This window comes from Heteronotia binoei, chromosome 2 (assembly GCF_032191835.1).
Source record: "Heteronotia binoei isolate CCM8104 ecotype False Entrance Well chromosome 2, APGP_CSIRO_Hbin_v1, whole genome shotgun sequence".
Lineage (NCBI taxonomy): Eukaryota > Metazoa > Chordata > Lepidosauria > Squamata > Gekkonidae > Heteronotia > Heteronotia binoei.
In genome coordinates this window covers 98,805,583-98,820,246 of record NC_083224.1, presented here as the reverse complement: position 1 = coordinate 98,820,246, position 14,664 = coordinate 98,805,583, and the positions used below count along the sequence as shown (strand labels likewise).

Genomic DNA, 14,664 nt, shown 5'->3' with positions numbered 1-14,664 from the left:
AACATTTATAATTTTAAATCCCAGAAATACATTAAGTAGTAAGTTATGAATGATGTTAGATCCAGTGTAGTGTTTCTGTAGTGCAAGGATTTCTCTTCTGTAGCAGCCTGAGATGCCACTGAAATCCTACTTCTGAGGGAGCCAGGAACAGGATTGGGGGTGGGGGGAGGCATTTTGGACTGGGCGGACTATGAAAGGCAGAAATCTTTGTGCCTGCAGAAATGCTGCCCTGGATCCAACCTGATGCATTTTTTCATGTTGAAACTGTAAAATAAGTGTAATTTGATTTTTAAAACTGTGCATATATTTAAGGTTTTCCCAATGTTTCCTTTTTTCCATGAAAGAAAATTGCACCCCCCCCCCACGGGTTCAAAAATTCCAGACACTTTACATCTGTAGCTAGGATCCATTATCCCTCTTTTTGAAAGTTTTTAATGGTTAGTAATTTCCCAAGCAGGGAGTTTAATCAGAAAAGCTTGTTGCATTCACACTGACTAGCTTGTATTCAATATAGCTAAATGACACCTTTAGCACTCCTGAAAGAAGCAGGAACACAAGCTTGTGGGAGGCTGAAAATTTTTACCTTTGATAAGCTATTTTTCTTGAAGTTCTCTTTCCTTGTCCCTTTACCTTCCCAGGCCTCCAGACTGACCTTTTCTGAAAAACTGCTCCAGAAAAGATAATTTCTCCCTCCTGAGCTAAAGTTTGAAATCCTTCCCACAAAGAAGGAGCTGGAATGTATCCTCTACCTCCTATTAAGAATATCAAGATGACCAGGCGTCAGAAGCTCTGCTTCAGTTGATGAGTGTATTTTGTCCACAGGCTTCTGCTTGATTTGCTGTGTGGTATGCTGTACACAGAGGCCCCTGCAGGTTTACATTAAGATGCTGCCCAGACTAAACTAGTGTGTGGTTTTGCTTTCCCCTCTCAATGCCTTTTTATCATTCATACTGTCACCTGTGTTTCCTGGCAGGACCTACAGACTGCGAGGGAGGTCTGGCAGAGGCAAACTCTTAGCTTAATGCAAGCTTTCTCTCTCCCTCTCTCATCTTGCCCACTGAAAAGATGGCTACAAAACAGAGTTTGCTCTGTAGACACCTCAGAAAGAACATATCAGCCTTATGACTGGAATGTGTTTTTCTGTTAGACTGGGTTACATAAAGAATACTTTCCCTGTGAAAAAACCAGTTTGTGATCTTTCAAGCAATTAAAATACAAAAGCCTCATGTGACTAATAAAATTTAAAATAGAGAAATATCCATTTTAAAATTAAAGGTTATTGAAACTTGCCCACATTATCAAGACCTCCAGATATTTTACTTCATTATAGGAAGGCTGGGGAGGGGTAAAGGTATTACAACTATCACAGAACTTTATCAGCTTACAGAGGAGTTTTGGGTTTATGTAGTTTCTCTGTAGGAAGGGAAATATATCATGCAACTTATTTGGTATATCATTTCAGCTGATTTAATTAATTTTCTTTCAATAATTCAGTCTAGGAGCTCAGTACCACAAATTTGCCTGCTTCTCTGGCAGTCCCAAACTCTACTCACGACCTGAGTTTGATCCCCGGTGGAAGCTGGGTTTTCAGGTAGCCGGCTCGAGGTTGACTCAGCCTTCCATCCTTCTGAGGTCAGTCAAATGAGTACCGAGCTTGCTGGGGGGGGAAGTGTAGATGACTGGGGAAGGCAATGGCAAACTACCCCATAAAAAGTCTGCTGTGGAAACATTGTGAGAGCAACGTCACCTCAGAGTCGGAAATGACTGGTGCTTGCACAGGGGACCTATCCTTTCCTTTCCTGGCAGCTATGGCTTCTCTTTCTATGTAGGATGTAGTATTTCAGAGGTAATGAATGTTGCTTCATAGACACTGGGGTTTTTTAAAGCTGTTGTATACAGCAAGAAGAGAAGCAATACAGTAAATCAATGTGAAACTATATGCAGAAGGCTTACCAACCTTTGATCAGAAAATTACTGAAGATTTGTGGGTGGATTTTGAGGAGAGCAGGGTTTATGGAGGGGAGGAAACTCGTTGGAGTATAAAGTTATAGAGGCCACCCACAAAAGGAGACGTTTTCTCCAGAGAAACTGATCTCTGTCAAATGCAGATCAGTTATAATTCTGTGAGTTCTCTAGACTCACATGTAGGTTGGTAACCCTAATATATGTGGTAGTAGAGATGGGCACAAACCTAAAAAAACCAGTTCGGGGCGGCCCCCAAACCAAACCCCACACCAAGCCAAAAGGCCCTCACCCAAACTGAGCCAGTCTGGTGAGTTCAGTTCCCTTTCTCTGGTCATAGTGCACCACAGATGGGAGAAAGAGGAGAATTGCCCAGAAAGGATTAGATGGCTCCTTTGAGGCATGGGAAAGCAAAAATGACATGTTTAATGGCTTGTAGCCATTTAAATCTAACAGATGACGTACAGACCTGCCCCATTCTTAGGTCTAGATGGCTCACAGCCATTTAAACCTAATAACAGGGTGGGTTTGCCCATCAGCTGTTAGCTTTAAATGGCTGTTAGCCTTTACCAGTCCATTTCGCTTCCCCCTCCCCTTCAAAATGGGGGGAAGTAAAACTGAACCATGAAATGGCTCGCAGCCATTTAAACCTAAAAACCTAAAAACTCAACTGTGGACTAGGGATGTGCCAAAAAAAAAAAATCGGAAAAAAATCGGATTTGGAAATACATGGGGCCAAAAAATTCAGAATACCGTATATTTCCGAATACCGGTACTCAGAATAGCCATATATATGGTAGATGTGCGGCTATTTCTGAATATACGGCCCCATTATACCCTATGGCCATTGAAATCAATGGCAAAATAGGGTATATTGGAAGCCGCCTGGAGGAGAGGGGGCTTGAGGGAGAGCCTCCATATTTGCAGGGGACTCTCCCCTACAAACCTCCCAAGTCCCAAAAAGATTGGGCCAGGGGGGTCCCATTTCAGGGGCACCCAAAGAGGGTGCCCCTGTCCCACCATTATACCCTATGGGCCATTGAAATCAATGGCAACATAGGACTTAATTAGAGGCTACTGTGGGGCAGGGGGTTTGAGGGAGAGCTCTCAAAACTGCAGGGAATCTGCAGGGGACTCTCCCCTACAAAATCCCCAAGTCCCCAAAAGATTGGGCCAGGGGGTCCCTGTCTTTGGGCTCCCCAAAAGTCCCATTGCCACCAATGCTGGGGAAAGCCCAATTAGTCACTTCCTCCACTATAATTGCTGTGGGGAAAGTGACTCTGGCCAGAGGGGGGTTTGAGGGAGAGGCCCCAAAACTGCAGGGCAGCTTCAGGGGATTCCCCCACATGCAACCCCCCTGCACCCATCTGTGGGCACCCCAAAAGGAACACTGTTCCCAATGGTGAGAAAAACCAATTAGAGCCATTTCCCCCACTGTAATTGTCGTGGGAAAAGTGGCTCTGGGGAGCAGGGGGTTTTGAAGAGAGCCCCCCAAACTGCTGTGCAGCTTCATGGCACTGTCCCACACAAAACCCACAGGACCAAAAAAAAAAAATTAGACCAGGGGGTCCAATTCCTGAGGCACCCAAAGCCAAATCTAACTTCACACCAGAGAATCTCTATAGAATCTCTATAGGACTACATCCATCTATCTACTCTATATAAACCCAGTTGCCAACGTTACTGCCACACAAAACACAATCTGCTCAAGGTCTGCTCTGCAGACCTGGCTGCAGCAAACGCAGATGCCAACTCTCCAGCCCTGCCCCAAGCAACACGGGGAGAGTTGGCCAAGCACAACAAGCATGCTGGTTCTGGATCTCTCACCCAGATGCCAGCTTCCCTGCCACAGAATACACAATCTACAAATGCCAGCTCTCCAGCCCTGCCCCAAACAACGTGGGGAGAGCTGGCCAAGCACAACAAGCATGCTGGTTCTAGGTCTCTCACCCAGATGCCAGCTTCCCTGCCACAGAACACACAATCTACAGATGTCAGCTCTCCAGCCCTGCCCCAAACAACACGGTGAGAGCTGGCCAAGCACAATGAGCATGCTGGTTGGATTGAACTGAGAATGGGGTTTTTAACAAACCTAACTCACTACACTGTACCCTGAACCAACAGGTGCCCTGACTTCTTTTTAAAAACCCTCCCACCAAAACTTGTTTGTTTTTTGGTCCCTAACCTGTCCTTCTTTGGGTTGGGTTAGTAGTCTGGTAACGTTTAGGAGACTAGGTGATCCTGCCTCTACCTGGCTACAGATTTTAAAGGCTACCTTGAGATGAAGGCAATCCTTGTTATATCCTCATAGTTAAACTTCTAACTAGGACAAACCTGGGACAAACCAGATTTCCTTGCAAACTAGAAATCAAGTGTCCCCTATAACTAGAGAGAAGCTGTGCTTTACCCTATGGAAATCTAAGGATGCACCAGCTTTCAGTGGCTGAAAGCAAAATGCACTGCAACCCTAGTCTCTTTAAAAGGGAGCCTGATGTGGCCTAGTAGTCACAATGCCTTTTATGGGAAACCTAAAAACTTTTTAAATCACCCCTATCTGGCCTAGTTGAATTTTGAAAGAAGATAAAGCCCTAAACTGGATTAATCTTTTTTTAAATTTCAAAAAACACAATCCCTAAAAACATCCTTGTTAGTGCACCATAAATCTATACAGGGACACTATAATATTGGTTATTTTAATTTCAGTTGCTTTCCTAATAACACTGGGTTGATGCTTCCATTGAGCTATCCACCATGACTCCAAGGTCTCTTTCCTTCTTAGCCTCAGCAAATTCAGACCTCATTAGGATATACTTGAAGTTGGGATTTTTTGTTTAATGTGCATCACCTCACTTACTGACATGGAACTTCATTTGCCAAATTGTTTCCCACTTACCCAATTTGTGGAGATCATCCTGATTTTCTCCTTTCTGAATAAGGATGGTGAAAATGCTTCTGTATAATTTGTAAAAGGAAGTGCGCTTTTCCAGGCACTTTACAAAAAAATGTGATCCAGATATGTATTGGATCAGGAGAAAAGGTTCTACAGAGAACTGCATATGCTACAGGAGGAATTCCTCTGGGAGGAAAGGAATAAGGCAACCAACTATTCACAAGAAAGAGAAACTGGGAGGGAGGCCACCATATGGGAAGGTAGATTGCTTGTCTGCAAATGGATGAGATTGATTCCTAAAACCTTAATGAAGTCTGCCAAATTCTCTGGGTGCCACTTTTGTCACTGATGCAGTTCTTAAACTTTTGGCATTACCATGTCAGACCTATTTTTATCCCAGTTTTGCTTTCCATATCAAAAGCAGCCTCTGCATAGGCACAGTGAAATCATTTTGGGTGGCTGCATGTTTATAAGTTACTGTGGTGTAGTTATTTTTAAGGGGACTTATTCGGTTTGTTTTGGAGTTTGCTACCAGAAGCAACAGATGTAGAAAAAAATGAGTGTTCTAGCATAAGCAAGTCTAAGTTATGGTGGAACTCCAAATGTGGCATTCTAGCTCTTTTTCAACTGTGTATCTTTCCAGGTCCACTTCATGGTGAAGAGTTGTTCCAGTGATTGTATCATACTCCATGCTCTGTGGAGGAGTTGCTGAATACAAACTCTGATTGCTAATGATGTCATAGGCACTAAACAATAAATGTCACTTCATGCCTCTTCAGATAACAATAAAAGTTCTAGCTGGCAGATAAAAAAAAATTGCTCTTCTAGGACAGTTTGCCAAGGTATGATTTTCTCACAATAGAAATGCTGAATGATCAGAAAGATTTCTAGATCTTTCTATATATAATTCTATATATATAGAAAGGCACATATCTGTTGACTGTCTCAACCTTCTGTATCACTGCAGGGCTTGAGAGAGGATGGATACCACAAGCTATTTACCTTACAAAGAGATGTAAATAGATGCCAGTAGAATGCAGGCTGCAAGCAGATTCCCCACAGCCTTCAAGCTCAATTACATCAAACCCAGGCAAACGGTATTGATAAATGTACCTCATATTAGGGTACATTGTTTCAATCATCAGTGCCATTTAATATTGACTTACATTGTCATGTAACATGTAACAAAACCTTACATTGACTAATATCTGGCCAGGTACAAGCAGCTTTCATTATATGGTGTAAGCACAGTAGCAGGTAACAGATATGCCGTTAACAATAATAAATGCTTTAGTGCAGGGGTGTCAAACTTATTTGTTATGAGATCCGGATCTAACATACCGTAAATGAGACCTTGAGGGGCCGAGCCGTATCGGGTTGGGCTGAGCCATGTTAGGCCGGGCCTTGTGTGTACCTTTTTAAGATTAGGTAGCAGAGAGATAAATTTTATAAAGAATACAGACAAATACAAATATATTTTTTAAAAACTTAAAACGTTAGCACTCATTGGACTTAAAGGTACTTTCCTTATATTTCTCCCATGGGATCCAGAGAACTTTGCAACGGAAGCTCTGGCTCTTTCCCTCCTTCCCCAGGGACTGGGGTGGGTGGGAAGCCTCAGTGAGTAGAAGAAAGAGAGGTTTGACTCAGTAGCTCTGCTGTGTGATTGAGAGAGTCTGGCAAAGCAAGCTATTCCAACCCCCTTCCTCCCCAAGGGAGACGCCTCAGCCGATGGAGAAAATAGAGGTTTTGCTTTGTAGCTCCTGTGCAATTGAGCAAGCCTGGCAAAGCAAGCTGTTATGCAGAAGGAAGCAAGAGAGAGGGAAAAGGAAGCAGATGACAGCCAGTTGCTTGGGGGCCTGATAGGAGACCTACAGGGGCATGATTCAGCCCCAAACTGTATGTTTGACACCCCTGCTTTAGTGTATTTTTTATATTTCCAAAATAAGAACAAGAAATAAAATGTTTTCTGTGTAACCAGAAGGCAGTTTTAAAATTTGTTCTTCTTACATTTAGTAACTGTTGCAGCCAAATGGCAAGAAGACAGGCATGTTGTTAACTCAGAGCCCACTTGGATCTATCTACAATGTTAAGTACAATGAATTGCTTAGTGATGTATTGGTCCACATGACTATCTCTGCATTTCCTTGTAGTAGGTTTAAATTAGATTTTGCTTTGAGAAAAAGAGATATCAAGGAGGGCAAAATTGTGTAAAACTTTTATGGCTAGGATTTTTTAATTCACGTCTTTCTCCCTCTACTATTGCCTGTAACATACGAGTACTATCATTGCATTCTTTGTGTCTCTTAAATTCCCAACTTTTAAAGCAGTGAATAAGTAAAAAGAAAGCAGAAATGCTCATAATGGCTTCTTCTATTGTGCTCACTAAAGCCATATTGTGGGAAATCAGCCCAACCCCTGTCTTTTAAGGAATGTTGAGTCGGAGGCAGGTGGTATTAACTGGGGGCTGCATTAACTCTTTTCAGATCTCTTTCCTGTTTCCTTGAAGAGACATGCTTGGTGTGTATATACGGTAGGGGCTGTTTGACCGCCTCTAGCATTGACATTTTAATTTAGTCCATGATATAAATATCATTTCCCTAATCCTCCTTTCTTAGCATTGTTTTGTCTTTTTTTCTTCAAAGTGAGTTGACTTTTTTTCTTTAAAGCGGTGGGGATAAGAAAAGAGAATGGTGATTGGTTGCTCCACTTTGGAACATTAGAGATCTGGGAAAAACCTCCAAGTAACTGTTGTTTCATTATTTTTATTCTCATGGAAATTTTTAATCTCCATCAAAGGATCAGGAGAAAATAACGTTAAGATCCAACAAGAGTGTGCCTGTCTTACACGGCATTTTTAAACGTTATTTGGCTTTATCCCTTAAAACGATGAGAACCATGAACTATGTACCTACAGGGGTCATAATTAACTTTTCTCTTTCTTCTATTCCCTTTCCCCCTTTCCTTTTTCGTCTCTTCCTGCCGTTTTTCCCCTTTGCATGTCTGTTATTCTGTGTGAATCTGCAATACTCATCATGTCTAAATCTGTGAAGATCGTTCTCTTATGTAATCAATATCAGTCTCTCAGTTTAAATATCCTGTGTCCCATAGAATGATTGGTTTAAATCTGAACAAAACAATAATCCTTTTATAAGAATACAGATAGGAATCTAAAATCTCTTTTTTTAGTACAGCGTGGAAGAAGACATAGCAAACTATAGGGCAGGTAATCTTCTCTAAGGAGGTGGAGCTGTCTGGTATGGGGAACAGACAGATAATAGAAGGAAAGGGCTAGTAATGGATTTGGGAGGGGAGAAACAGTAAAGGAATTAGATATTGAAAATGAACCTTTTTTAAAAAGGTCTCAGGAAAGTAATTTAAAATGGTTACTTAGACCTCTTAGACCGCAATGCGGGGGGGGGGGGGGGGCGGAAAGTCTTTTGGAAGCAGACGAGCTGGAACGTGGGCGCAGGAAGAGTTTGTGCCTACATACGACCGGTGCCACCAGAGCGGAGGGGAGGTACGTGGGCGGAGGGCCGTCCGAGGGCAGCGGCACCTGAGGGCTACGCCCGAGCGCAGGCGGAAGTGAGGCGGAGCGTGGCATTCAAGCGGAGGAGTGGGTGGAGTTCGGGGCGCGGCCAGGCTTAGGTGGCTTCCTGAGCAGTTTGGCCCAGGACATGCCCTCCCAAGAGGCGCAACTTTACCCCCGCAAAAATGGCGGTGTGCCCCATAGGCATTCATTAAAACCAAAAACAAAGGTTGCTGCCGCTGCGGAAACTCTGAAACCCCTTAAGGAGTGGCGTGATTGCCTCACCAATCCCCTCACAACTCGGAGTGACAAGCCCCCTCCCCATCACCCAATCGCGGTCTCTCCCCTCCTAGAAATACTTCCACTCTGGCCCCGCACAATTCAGTTGTTAGGGAAAGGAGTGCATGGCGAGAAGCTCTGCCGGCGAGCTCCCAGCTATACGGACTTAGAGTGAGGGACTGGCAGGCATGTTGGTAATGGGTTTTGCACCTCGTGGTTGCTTTAACAGTATCTTTGCCTTGTGAGGGGGAGAGAGAGGTCTCTCCCCTGGGACTAACTGCTCTTGTTTCCAGATCTCCACAGGTTCCGGGCTCCTGGAGGATCTGCATGCGAGGACTGTCGCCCATGGCTGGGTAAGTTCCACTGCCCCCCCGCCTCCCCCTCCCCTCACTCTCGACCGCTCACTCTCGACCGCACATGAACCAGGCAGTGGGCTCCGGCAGGGGGGCATCTGCTGACCCAGCTCCCCTGTGCTGCCACCTGCTCCCTGCCCTTGGTCTGCCCTCTGCCACGTTCCCAACCCCTGGCAGGGCATGGGGCGTGTGTGCATGGCAGCTGCCCCATTGCAGGGAGGTGGGTCAGAGACTGTCCCTTTAAGAGAGCGCCTGGCTGAAACATAGCCCTCTCTTCCAGCTGCGGCTCCTGCAGGTGCTATCCCCATTTTGCGGGTGGGGCTCAAATACAGAGGCTTCTGCGTGTGCTGCTCCAGCGCCCCCCACTCCCTCGGCTGTTTCTGGCCGCCACTCGGAATGGAGCCCTGCCCATGGCGAGACTGCCCAGCGTACGCCAAGAAGACTGCTGCACTCTGTTCCAGAAAAATAAAGTCTGAGCTGTGCCCTCTGTTGTCTCTCCCGCTTGGCATCTGCTGCACATTCCCTGGGCAACCTCCCCCCCGGTCAGTGGCCTCTCCAAGGGAATGCTTGGGAGGGTGGGCAGACTTGGGGGGGGTGTATGGTCTATGAGCCGCCATGCTGCCCCCCATGTGGCTGGACAGTGGAGGGGAGTGCCGCCCCTCAGCCTGCCTGGGCTCACAGCCTACCCGACCCCACAGCGCTGTTGTGCACAGGGCACTAAAGGGGGGCTGATGAAATGGACTCGTACTTCTGCGGCTGATGCATTCACACTGTGAGTTCTGTGGCCCCTGGGGGAGGTGTTCCGTGCACATGGCAGGGGGCATCAGGGCAGCACAGGGGGTTTCTGGGTGGGGGGGTGTCTGCTGCTGGCTGCTCACTCCCAGACACACATTCCATCTGCTGTCTATGACAGTGAACTCCTGCACTTGGTACTTTCTGCTTGTCTGCCTGCCATTGGCAGAGTCTCTGACAGCGGGAGGGTATGAGGGGATTGACGGCTTCTCCGTGGTCCCGTGAGGGCCTGTCTCGCCCCCACCCCCACCTCGCCACCAAGCCAGGCTTCTCATGTGCGCATGCCCAGCCTCACTCCTGTTCCCTACCCATGTTGGTGGGCCGTCTCTCTTTTGCCTGTGATGGTCTGCCCATCATTGGCTCCATTCTCTATTTGGGGGCGGGTTGGGGATGGCTATCAACCTCTCTGGGGGTGCTTCTCCCCATCCCTGACTGTCATGAGCCGCGGCGCATGTGCCAGGACTGGCCAATTGGGGGGGGTGGGCTTGCCCTCCCCTCCGCCTCCCTTCCGTGCCTTCTCCAACAGCATTGCCATGGTGACCATCTGCCTCATGGCAAGCTATGCCTCTCCCCTCCCCATGCTCCAGTGTGCTAAATTCCTCAGGAAGTCTACTACCGGCACGGCAGCTACGCCGTGACTGGCCGCCTCTTCTCTTTGGATTGGGCTGCCCATACGCTAAGAATTTTTTCTTAGTGAACCTTTGAATAAAATGATTAGTGTGTGTGGAGGGACAGAGTCTGAGATTTAGGGAAAAAATTATCTGTGACTTTGGTTTATAGTTTCCATTGTGCCTGAGAAAATGTTTTGGTGAAGTTACTTTTAATATGGAATGGAACCTTCCTATCCTGTAACTGGCTTCTAAGAAAGGAGACTGATTTCACAGGTGGAGGCTTACAACAATAGAAGATTTCATGCTTCATCACAGATCAGTAAAACCAAGAGAACCATTAAAATGCTAATACTCATTAATACGGTTTTCTGGTTTTTAGCTTTAAACACAGAAAATAAAGATGAGCGACAGCCAGTAAAATGAGAGTGACACTTGTAGTAAAAACATCTCAAGCAAGCAAGAAGCATTGCAGGGAAGTATAAGCAGTAGCTTCTTCCATACCTGCTGGGGTCAGGCTAAAGAGCATCCTCTGATCACCTGCAGTTAATGTGTTAATGGGTAGCAAGGTAAAGAAGAGCCATAGAAAATGGAACAGTATGGCTTTTAGTTTTGCAGTAATTACATATATTGTATCATAGCAGTGGAATGATTTGGTTATTAAAGCCTTGTCAGAAATTGTAGGATTTAGGGTGTTATTGTTAAAGTATAATTGTTGGAATCCTATTTCTGCTGGGATTGGCATCATGTTCTGCATGAAGGACCAATTTGTAAAAATGAAAACTATAATCTTATTAGTGATTTGCATATTCTGTTACGATAATAGCAACATCTTCCTGTTCATGGTCAATTGATATACATAGTCCCAGTGTTTTAGTATTATAATTCCCCAAATGAAAAGCCTTGATTCAATCTTAGAACTGTCTCAGCTATGGCTTAGGGCAGAATTATATATGACACAATCCTTTTAACCAATTTTCTTTTTAAAAAACAGAATAGCCACTGGGGCTGTGATTTCAGGGCAAGATGTGGAGGAAAGAGACTATTTAAAACCCATTCCTCAGTTTCCCCAATAGGGTGACACATAAGGGTGTGTTATTTAAATAGCTGCCCATGCTAGTCTTTGCCTTCAAATCAGAGCCCTGCCAATTGCGTTGTATATAATATACTATAAAGGATTATGAAACTATTTTAGAAATTATAATCTGAAATGCAATTAGTTTGAGTTTTTAAAAAAGGTTTTATGTGCATAATGTTGTTAGGTTTTCAGAACTGTGCCAATAGTCAGAATACTTCTTAAACATTAAATAGGAAAGAAATTATAATGTATTTGTGCACCAGAATTTGTACAAGCGTTGGAAAGCCATGTTGCAGGCAGTAGGCTGTAAGTGAATCATCTCCACTGTTCAGTTTCCCTATATCCCTTCTTTTCCTTCTGCTGATATGGAATCTGTTGGCTGCAACTGTTATAGCTGCCAGTTTTCATCATCCTGAGGTGGTTGAATTTTTCTCTGCATGAAAATCATACAATTCAACTACTTGAAAGCTCTTTGGAAAGTTGTAGAATCTTTAATAAAAGGGGAAAGTCTGGATTTCATCACTTTACCTTTTCTTATTGATTGTAAGCGGCATCCTCTTCTTATTCTTGTCTTAAAAATGCAAATTTTAGCAACATTCCTTTTATTTGAAGAATCTCAGTACAAGCCATTTTGGCCTTGAGTTTTCTTTTTATTAAAACCTTTCAGAGTTATTCTCCCATCTTTCCTTTCCTTTTTGAGTTCAACCCTGTACCTATCACATTGGTGGACCAACTTTCTTAGAAAATTCTCGTATCATCATCCACATTGGCAAAAGTATTGAAAAAATGTGAAGAAGTTTATAATTTATAGTCTCTTTGCTTATAAAATAATACCTTCCAAAAGCATAGGCTTTGGAACAATCCTGTTTAACCAGCAGCCAATGACCAAAAATCAGGTGTGGTTTGTTTTTCTTGCAAAGTGTTTAGAAATAAGGAAACAGTTGGAAACAAATCATTCTACAGATTTGACAGGGGACTGTCAATCCATTTTTATTGGGACTATGTGATATTAGATAGGTGTCAGAAGAATGAAAGTGTTTTGTCAAGCCAAGAATGCAATTTTCATAACTCAGTACAAGTCTGCTGCTTTTCAGTTTCCAGTTATTTCACTCCCTCCTAGATGATGGTGTTCATTGCATCAGGCTGTGAAAACCTCTGCCAAATGCTGAGATTATATATGTAATGGATCCCATAAATGCTCTGGCCAGCTTCTATGGGAAATACAACTCTGTCGGTTTTGGGCACAGCATAAAACCCAAGCAGGAAATCATTCCTGAATGGCACAGCTGCATGCAAACATTTTAAGCTAGTAAACTGCCCATCTGCACACCCACAAGCATGGTAGAAGGCAGGGCTAGGAAGGAGGAACCATGTTGCGCACAGATTGTAAACAGCAGGGAGGGATTTTTGTGATTCAAGATTGAAGAGTTATTCATTAGGTCATGAATGATAGCTAATTTGATCTGTAAGTATTTCAGACTATAAGGACAGATTGCAAAATACAATGCACAAAGTAGGTAAAATAATGACAAAATAATGAGATTATGTTTGGGATACATCAAATTGCTCCACATGCTGTTCCTAAAGATTTATAGGGTACAATTATGAAACTTCAGTTGAAAACCTCAGTAGTATCGATGCCAGGAAAATGCTCAGTTTAATCTTTATAGTAGGTTAGGGAATCAAAGCTGAAATACCCCGTGAAAGTCTGAGATGGGAAAAAAATAAACACTGGTTTTAAATTGCCAGGGTTTTGTTGTTGTTTATTTTTCAAGACTTTTTCAAACATAGAGGCCCATCTGAGCAAGAAGAGAATATAAACACAGCACTTCTGGATCAGACCAGTAGTCTATCTAGCCCAACATCCTGTCACATACAGTAGCTGACCAGTTCCTCTGAAGGTCCAACAACACACCATAGAGGCCCTTAATGTTGCCTCCTGGCACTGATATTCAGAGTTTTACTGCCTCTAAAGTGGAGGTTCCCTTTAGTCACCATGGCTAGTAGCCACTGATAGACCTATCCTCCATTATTTATGTATTTAATATCCTGCCATCCACTGCAAGTGGGCTCAGGGTGGGTCACATTTCCTTAAACAAAAATACTAGCATTAGAATGTACAATATAAAACCTAAGACATAAAACCAAGTTTAAGTCTAATCAGAGTGAGATGGCGGCTATTCAAGACAGTTCATAGTGCCTTCTGCAATATGCTGAAATAAGTAGTAGTTAATAGCAACCAAGCTTGGTTCTGTCAGTAAAAGAGGCCTCAGCTGCTGCTGCTGATGATGATATTGGATTTATATCCTGCCCTCCACTCCAAATCTCAGAGTCTCAGAGCGGTTCACAATCTCCTTTATCTTCCTCCACCACAACATACACCCTGTGAGGTGGATGGGGGTGAGAGGGCTCTCACAGCAGCTGCCCTTTTAAGGACAAACTCTGCGAGAGCTATAGCTAACCCAAAGCCATTCCAGAAGCTGCAAGTGGAGGAGTGGGGAATCAAACCCGGTTCTCCCAGATAAGAGTCCACGCACTTGGACTTCCGGGGGAGGAAAATGCCAAGCTGAGCTGCTTCTCATAACGGGAGCAGGCTGGAACTTCTGTTCGGGGTAGTGGAAGGCAAATGAATGCCTACTGCCTACTTTTCTCAGTTAGAGATTAGTCCAAGATATGCACAGAAAACTTTGAGCAGATTTACCTTGGCTAAAAGGGAGTCCCGAGGGGGGGGGGCTCCTTTGAGGGGTCTCCAGAGAAGAGTTGCATTTTCATCATCTGCACAAGTTCTCAGAGTCATTTATTTGACATAAGCTCGACAGAATCCTAACCCTCTTGGACATTGCTAAACATCTAAAGCTACACAAGACCGGTGTGGATCTGGATAATTGGAAGAAAAGGTACAGATTACTATGTTTCATTCCGGGACTATTTGCAGTTAAACAGAATAAATTCAGAAGGTGGGAAATGGAAATCTAGAAAGCTTGGAAGAAGAAGGGAGGAAGAGGTGAAATTTGGAGTTATAAATTTAAAGAATAGTGCTAAAAAGTGCGAAGGATTTTATTGTTTGATCTACTTGCGGTTTTGAAAAAAGAGCACCATCGTCACAGACCTGCAGCATATACAGCCAACACAGGAAGTACGTCAAGTATCGTGAGATCTCTTTACCAGTGAAA

General features: G+C 44.0%; 1 protein-coding gene across 1 annotated transcript in view; it reads left to right on the top strand.

Annotated features, from left to right (window-relative positions):
* Positions 1 to 14,664, top strand: part of EIF2B3 (eukaryotic translation initiation factor 2B subunit gamma) — a 209,080-nt gene that overhangs the window by 92,704 nt on the left and 101,712 nt on the right. The window lies entirely within an intron of this gene.